This window comes from Meleagris gallopavo, chromosome 23 (genome assembly GCF_905368555.1).
Source record: "Meleagris gallopavo chromosome 23, MGAL_WU_HG_1.1, whole genome shotgun sequence".
NCBI lineage: Eukaryota > Metazoa > Chordata > Aves > Galliformes > Phasianidae > Meleagris > Meleagris gallopavo.
In genome coordinates, this window is record NC_139426.1 from 3,009,758 (window position 1) to 3,016,922 (window position 7,165).

The following is a 7,165-nucleotide window of genomic DNA, read 5'->3' on the forward strand; positions in this document are numbered from 1 at the left end:
CAAATTCCTGCACAAAACTGTTGGGTTGGCTGAGGTTTAGTAGTCAGATCAGGAGAGGGGGTTATCTGCTGTTCTCCAAACCATCATCTCTAGCCAGGTTATTCTTCCATGCTCATCCAAGACAGTGGCATCAATGAAGACAGGAATGACACCGCTCTGGGGTCATTATCTCTAGGGAGATTCCCTAGAAGAGGCACAGGAAGCAGGAAATGGAAGCCTAGGAAAATCAAACATGGCCTATTTTACCCAATATTTGCCCAGGATGTTCACTGAAGTGCTGTCTAAGGGAAGGGATGTTATTCTGCACGGGGCATCAGGGAAATCGACATCTCCTGCATCCCCCAAATCAAACCAAGCACAGAGCCAGCACAGAAGCAGCAAAAAAAAAAAAGGTTCTTTGCATCCCTCTTCCTCCCCATGCACCTGTGCAGGGTTAAGCATATTCAAACCCACTGTCTTATCATGCATTATGCAAGGGCACGACCCGGCACTGAGGGTTCCATCACACAGCTGCTGTCCAAGGAGAATGTCTACACACTGATTCCCTACAGGAGAAGGCAGACTGGAAAGGAAAAGAAAAAAAAAAAGTCTTTACAGGAAAGAGATGAGCATGTAGATTCCTCACTTGTAATTCTATCAGAGATGATTAAATCTGCTACCCCTAAATAAGGTCATTTTTCTGTCTTTTTTTTCCTGTAGCTTTTCCCCTCCTTTGTCTGCTTCCTCTGGGCAGGCACCAGCATCAGGCTTCTTCATGCATCATCTGAATCTCTTTTTCCTCTCAGCAAAGCAGACTTCCCAAAAATAGACAAAGGTGTGATTTCAAACTCACTGTAGAAGGTTTTCTCTTTTGAACCAGATTTATTTCAGTTAATTTTATATCAGAATTTCAAATGAAACTGAAAAAGGAACGTGGCACACATTCACTTTCCAAACAGCCTTTGTCTCATTCATTTAATCGTGGGGTCCAATCACAAAGGCACAGCAGCAGAACATGTGCACAACTCAGCTCTTCTGGTGTAAAATCCAGCAGTTTGGTGTAAACCAGCAATGAAAACCACTGCATCTCTACCTAGAATGACAGCTTCTCAGCTTTCCAAATCAACATTTCTCCTCCTTATGCAACTCCTGTTCATGGTTACAGACCACCTTCCTCCTACAAAGCCACACAGTGGGAATTGGTATCAAAAGCCAAAAGTCACACCAGCTAGAAGACAGCCTGTAGGGTGGTGATGCACTGGAACAGGTTGCCCAAGGAGGCTGTGGATGCCCCATCCCTGCAGGCATTCAAGGCCAGGCTGGATGTGGCTCTGGGCAGCCTGGGCTGATGGTTAGTGACCCTGCACATAGCAGGGTGTTGAAACTAGATGAGCATTGTGGTCCTTTTCAACCCAGGCCATTCTATGATTCTGTGACAATAGATGCAACTGAAGGGGCTCCATCCCTCCAGCTCTGCTCTTTTTGAACAGCAGAGAGAGATATCTGGTGGCTACCAAAGGTAATGTGGTCGCTGTTCTGACAGTCGTTCCCCCTCCTGGCTGCTACACTCCAACTAAAGCAATAGACTCTGCCTTTTTAACACCACGACAGGCATGGAAGGAACGCCCTGGGAAGGCAAGTGGCCTGCAGCATGGTTCCTCCATTAGAATGTAGTCGGCGCAGGGAAAAGATGGAGCAGAGATATCAAAAATAGCTGACCTGCTTGCAGGCACTGCTGAGGTTGCCGTGATGTGAGCGACCTGCTTTTTCCATGCTTGAAGGTAGCTTTAGAGATGTCTCGTGATGCCACAGCAGTCCTTTCGTGGCACTTCACAAGGTGAGGTGGCTTACTAAATGTGGGCAGAAAGCGAGCAGGAGAAATGTTGACCTTTGAACGCACAGCATGTGATGTCAGGAAGAAGGCTTTGACTCAGAACAGTCAATATGTCTACTCACAGCCAGACAGGAGAGCCATAAACATCACAAACAGAAATACCAGGTGCCTGATCAGCAGAGAACCTAACAGGTCTATCAAGAGCAGCATCTCTTTCTGAGCACGCCATCCTCCTCTCAATAACATACAAACTGAGTGTTCCCATACCCAGAGCTGGGGGTTCCAAACTGGGGTTCAATGCCAAGCTCAAGGACACAGCAAGGATAGCCAGCAGCACATGGAGGAGGAGGGAAGCAGTGCAGGAGGAGAGGAAGGGGACGGGGAGGCAAATAAATAAGGACAATGCACAATTTATGAAGACAAGAAGGTAGTAAGTGCTATTCACCCAGAGTGTAAATTGGTATTGATGTCACAACACAGCCCAGCCAAAAAATAATGATGATGATAATTTAGGGCTTGTGCTATATCTCACTCAAAGCCACGGTCCCATCCAACAGCAACTCCCACCCTGCCGCCTTCTTCCCCTTCTCTGTTCATTGGTGTCCTCCTAAATCAAATCCACTCAATGCTGATTTGATTAGATCCCCTTCTTTTATTTATCATCCATCCCTCACTCTTCCACTCTCAAGTTCTCAGCGGGCATCCTGCTCATTTTCTGGCACCAGGCAGTGCTTGGAGGAGCAAGCCCATCTCCAGAGGAGTTACAATCCTCAGGCCAGTCAGGATTCGTGCATCCTTCCCAGCCCTCATCTGTCATCCTTTAATCTCGCCTGTTTTATGCTCCAGATCCCGGCTACCCAGTCCTGACTTCCCAGGTTTATAGCCCTGACTTACTTCCCTCCTGTAACATTTTACTGCTCGGTTATCGGCCCTGAGGGGCCTCATTTACACAAGCGCTGTTTTCGCTATAGTTAAGACTAATTCACTGGGCTGCAGTTGGCTCTTGCATCCCGCATTCAGCTCAGCTCCCTGTCTCCTCTCTCCTGCAGGGAGGCAAAGGATTTTCTAATGGATGGGAGATTTATTTTCTTTCCTTTTTTCTTTTTTTTTTTTTTTTAATTACGGTTATTAATCCCCTTTTAGGTGTTCCAAAGCCTGAATTGAATTCTCCCTCCGTGCCTGCTGTGATTCTGCTTGTTTCCCTTTGGTGCACACGTGCCCTCCGTGTAAGCTCTGTGGGACCTTGCAAAGGAGACTTGCTCAGGGATCCACTCTTTCCATCCAGCTGTCGTAAAGGAGCCCTGGGAAAGCCCTGACTGCACCTCACAGCTCCAGCTGGGCCTGCAGTTTATTCTGCTTACAGACCAGCTTTCCTACAAAGCACAGCATCCTTCCCTCACACTCACCCACCCAGAGCCACAGCATCACCTACAGAACAACAGGAGCCAACCAGGGCTACCTGCACAGCCTCCCTGTGCCCCCAGGGCTGCACCTACTGTGCCCAGACCAAGCAGGACCACGAGTGCCATGGGCAACAGGCAGTGTGCAATGCCCAAACTGAATCCATTCAACCACCCAAGCAAACGAGAGAGAAATTCCAATTGCAGAGTCCCATCAGAACCTCCCACGTGCAGTGAATCTGCCCAGTTCTGTTTCAGGGAGCTATGTAGCATCAGCTTAATTCCAGATAGCAAGGTAACAGTGTCAACTCCGTGCAAGAGAAAATGTGAATTTGTAAATAATACCATCCTTTGCTGTCCGCCCTTACGGAATCAAAAGCTTATTGCTAACATTTTTTTTTAAATTAGATTTTCCAACCTATTGTAAGAGATAAATAGATATTATCCCTATTTTATTGACAGATAAACTGTGGCACGGAGGAATTAAATGAGTTGCCTAAGGTCAGACAATGAACAGTTTAGAGACTGGATCAATGGAGTTATTCTTTTCTTCTAATTTCGGTGTTTCTGGACGACCAACCCTGCAGGGCTTTGGCACACACTTGCAAATCATTTTCTGAAACCACCAATATTGGCATAACTCCATTCCTATGGATGCCACGGACAGAATCACAGCGTCTTATTATCTTAAATGGCAACAAAGCAAGAGCAGCACCAAGTGCAGGTTAGAATCTCACCCAAAGGCAGAATCGATAGATCTCCAGAGGACCTGGCAATATTAAAAAAGATGGGCTTCTGGCTACTCTGGGATTGCACGTAAATAACAATATTCCACAGCCACAGTTTCTCTATTTATTTCACTTAAATTAGTTTCCTTGGCAAAAATGACCACAAACAGATCCTGACCCCACACACCTTTCTTTTCTTTCAACCACGTATGCATAAACTCACGTGCAAAAATACCCCTTGTTAATAAACAGGGATATACCTGTATAAACCCCATGTTCGCATGACCCTAAAGAAATGGGATTATATTCCTCCTAGCTATGAGACTGCGAGTGGGAGCCCAAATAACACACAACTCATCTCTCCAGGTTCTAAAAGCAGCTTTCAGATGGCACATTCAGCAGCTGGTAAATTCTACACAGACAGTCCCCATCCCTTAACCAACATGTGTTATGTCCTGTATCCCACCAGATCCCAAAACAACACTTTCAGTGCAGGTGGCAGCACTTTGCCACCATGCTTCTCTGTAACTTCCATTCCCCAACTCCTTCCAGTTCATGTGTAGTAGAAGTGGGGACTGCATGTGTGCTTGTCTTGTAGTACATACATGATGCACTTACATCTTTTAAATGTGTATTCAGACATAGGAAAGAGTAGGTCAACACCTAGTGTGGTTAATGAATGTCTCCAGCATGCAGACTGCAGGGGGATGTGGAAGGAAGCACTCAAAGGACAGCAGATATGCTGGAGAAGACATCCCAAGTGGTTTTCAGGCCTGTGGACGTGGTTCTGTGGACTTAACAGTGGTGAAAAAGCACTTCCTACAAGCTTAGCAATCCCTCCTGTCCCCCTGATTATGTGGAGAACAAAGCACCCAATGTTCCAGCATTCCTATCTCCAGAGTGAGCATCCAAACCACAAGTGAGAAAGAAGTGTCACATACCTCCCTTGTGCTGGTGATCCCAATGCTGTCAGTGTTTTATAGGAGTTCTGCTTTTGCACGTTTTTGGAGCTCCAGGCTGCAGCTTTCTGCTCACTGTGTTGGCACACCTGGAGAATAAAGGAAAAACTTCAGTAAAGACTGCACTTCAGAGGCAGTTATTAATTGGGAAGATGTGCAAATGGCCTTCCTCCTGGCGAGCTGCTAGTGCTGTGGACTTGAGCAGCTGTTGCTGTTGCTCCAGTTTCTAGCTAGGAGATGATGGTAGAAGATGGGGTGAAAGGTGAAAGGAAGGACAGGAGAATCAAGAGGAGCATTCCTTTGCTGATCTCTTCTTTTGCCCTTTTTGGACGAGCAGAACTCCCTACTCTGCACCTACACATCAGAGTACATCAGCAGGCTGAAACCAGGGATGGACTTTTCCACAGAGCACAGAACGAAGGCAGAGACTGCAGGAACTGGGGGCAGATCTGCTCCAAGATTCATCCATCCTGACACCCCCCGAAAAAACCCCCGAATCCACAGAAAGCAGCTTTTCCTTCAGCAGAGGTTGATAAACTTTCATCCAGAGGTCCTTGCGATTGGAACAGCGATTCTCACTGGCTGCAATTGGATGGAGGCCATTGCAACTCTCTCCCATGGGACCTGACAACCAGCACAGCTATGCCCTAATTTGAAACCCTCTCACCATCCCATTCTCTACTAACAACGCTGCTACCAAATTTATGCCATTTTTCCTAGCAAGACTGAGACTATTTCCTCACGCTGCACAGGCTCCAATGGGGTTAAAAGCCATCTTGCTCTGGATACACTCTGCACGACTCCTAATTTCTAAAGCACTACGTTTCAAGCCATAAACTCAGACAGTTATTTACTTTCTTGAAGACAACACGGAGCCAGCTTCTCCCTGTCTCTCCCTCTGTCTGCTCTGCAGCCTTTTTGGAGGCATCCTTTGGTACTGCTGCGTGCCTCAGGAACTTCCCAAGTCAGTGCCTGGATGGCAAACTGCTGCCAAGCAATGGCCCAGGAGGGGGAAGCAGGGAAGCTCTGCTCCTTGCTCTGGGGGGAGGCAGAGGGGCACGGGGGAACAGAACAAACTTGTTCTCGGAGCAGCACGGCGTCCAGGCCAGCAGGTCTCTTTTATCCTGTTTCAGTTCAGTAAAAGCGTCAATTAACTCCACATTAATTATTAAATCAGAACAATGCGTCTCTGGGTTCCGACAGCTAAATTCTGTTACTGCTGTTTCTTAGGGGAGCTCGGCTAGCCTTACAACTTAGGACATAAATATCTTTCTTCAAGGAGTTTCTGGGTTGTTGTTTTTATTCTCCTCTCTGTGGGTGCATTTTTAATCACAGTCTCTTACCCGTGCATGGAGGGAAGCATTTCTGGGCCTGCTGCACCTCCAAAACATCACACCTAACACACACAGCTCTTCCAGGCTCTGACAGAGCCACGAGAGTTCCTCCATCCTGCGAGCATTTGCACAGCCCCTCTGTTGCTGCTTCCTCCTAAAACACTGCTGGGCTTCCAGGTACACAGTACTATTTAATTCTACTGCTGCTTCCCACCCTTCCCCTCCGTGGATGCTCCACTTAATTCTACAATTAAGGCCAGTCTGCAAATATTTCTTCTTCTCCCACTGTTGCTAGACACACACACTTACTGTGTGCTCTTCTGCTCCCATAGGATGGTGTTGTTCTTCACCATCCAGCAGACAGCCCTCCCCATACATACCCTGCTCATCCCATCACTAGCCCTTTTCTTGCCCCAGACATTTTGGTGGCAAATGGTTTTCCTACAGGAAAAGGTCTCCTGAAGGGCACCTTGCTGGGAAGGTCTTCTCTCTGACATCCACTCACGAAGCTCTACGACTTCCTAAGGTATGAATGGCTCCAGTGCTGCAAAATGCTTTTATTTCTTATGTGAATTTAATGTCTTTGGGAAAGAGCCAACCTAATAGAACTGAATGTAAAAGCTTTATAGGTACCAAACGGGTGCAGCAAAGTCTGGCAGAATATCTGTACATTGTCTTAACTGGAAGGCAAAAGCTCTGGGGGTCAGAGGGTCTTCATTTCCCAAGCAAGGAAGTCACCAGCTTTATGGACGAAGAGAGAAGCTTCTCCCTCTCCTCCCATCCTCATCTTCCTTTAGCAATTCTCTCCCTTTCTTTCCCTCACCGAGAGCTTTTGCTTCGCTACTCACTGTGTGCAGAATGCAATAATGTGATTAGAAGCTCCTGGCTGGCTGGTCACCCATCATTTTCATCTCTCTGCACTGCTTGGGTT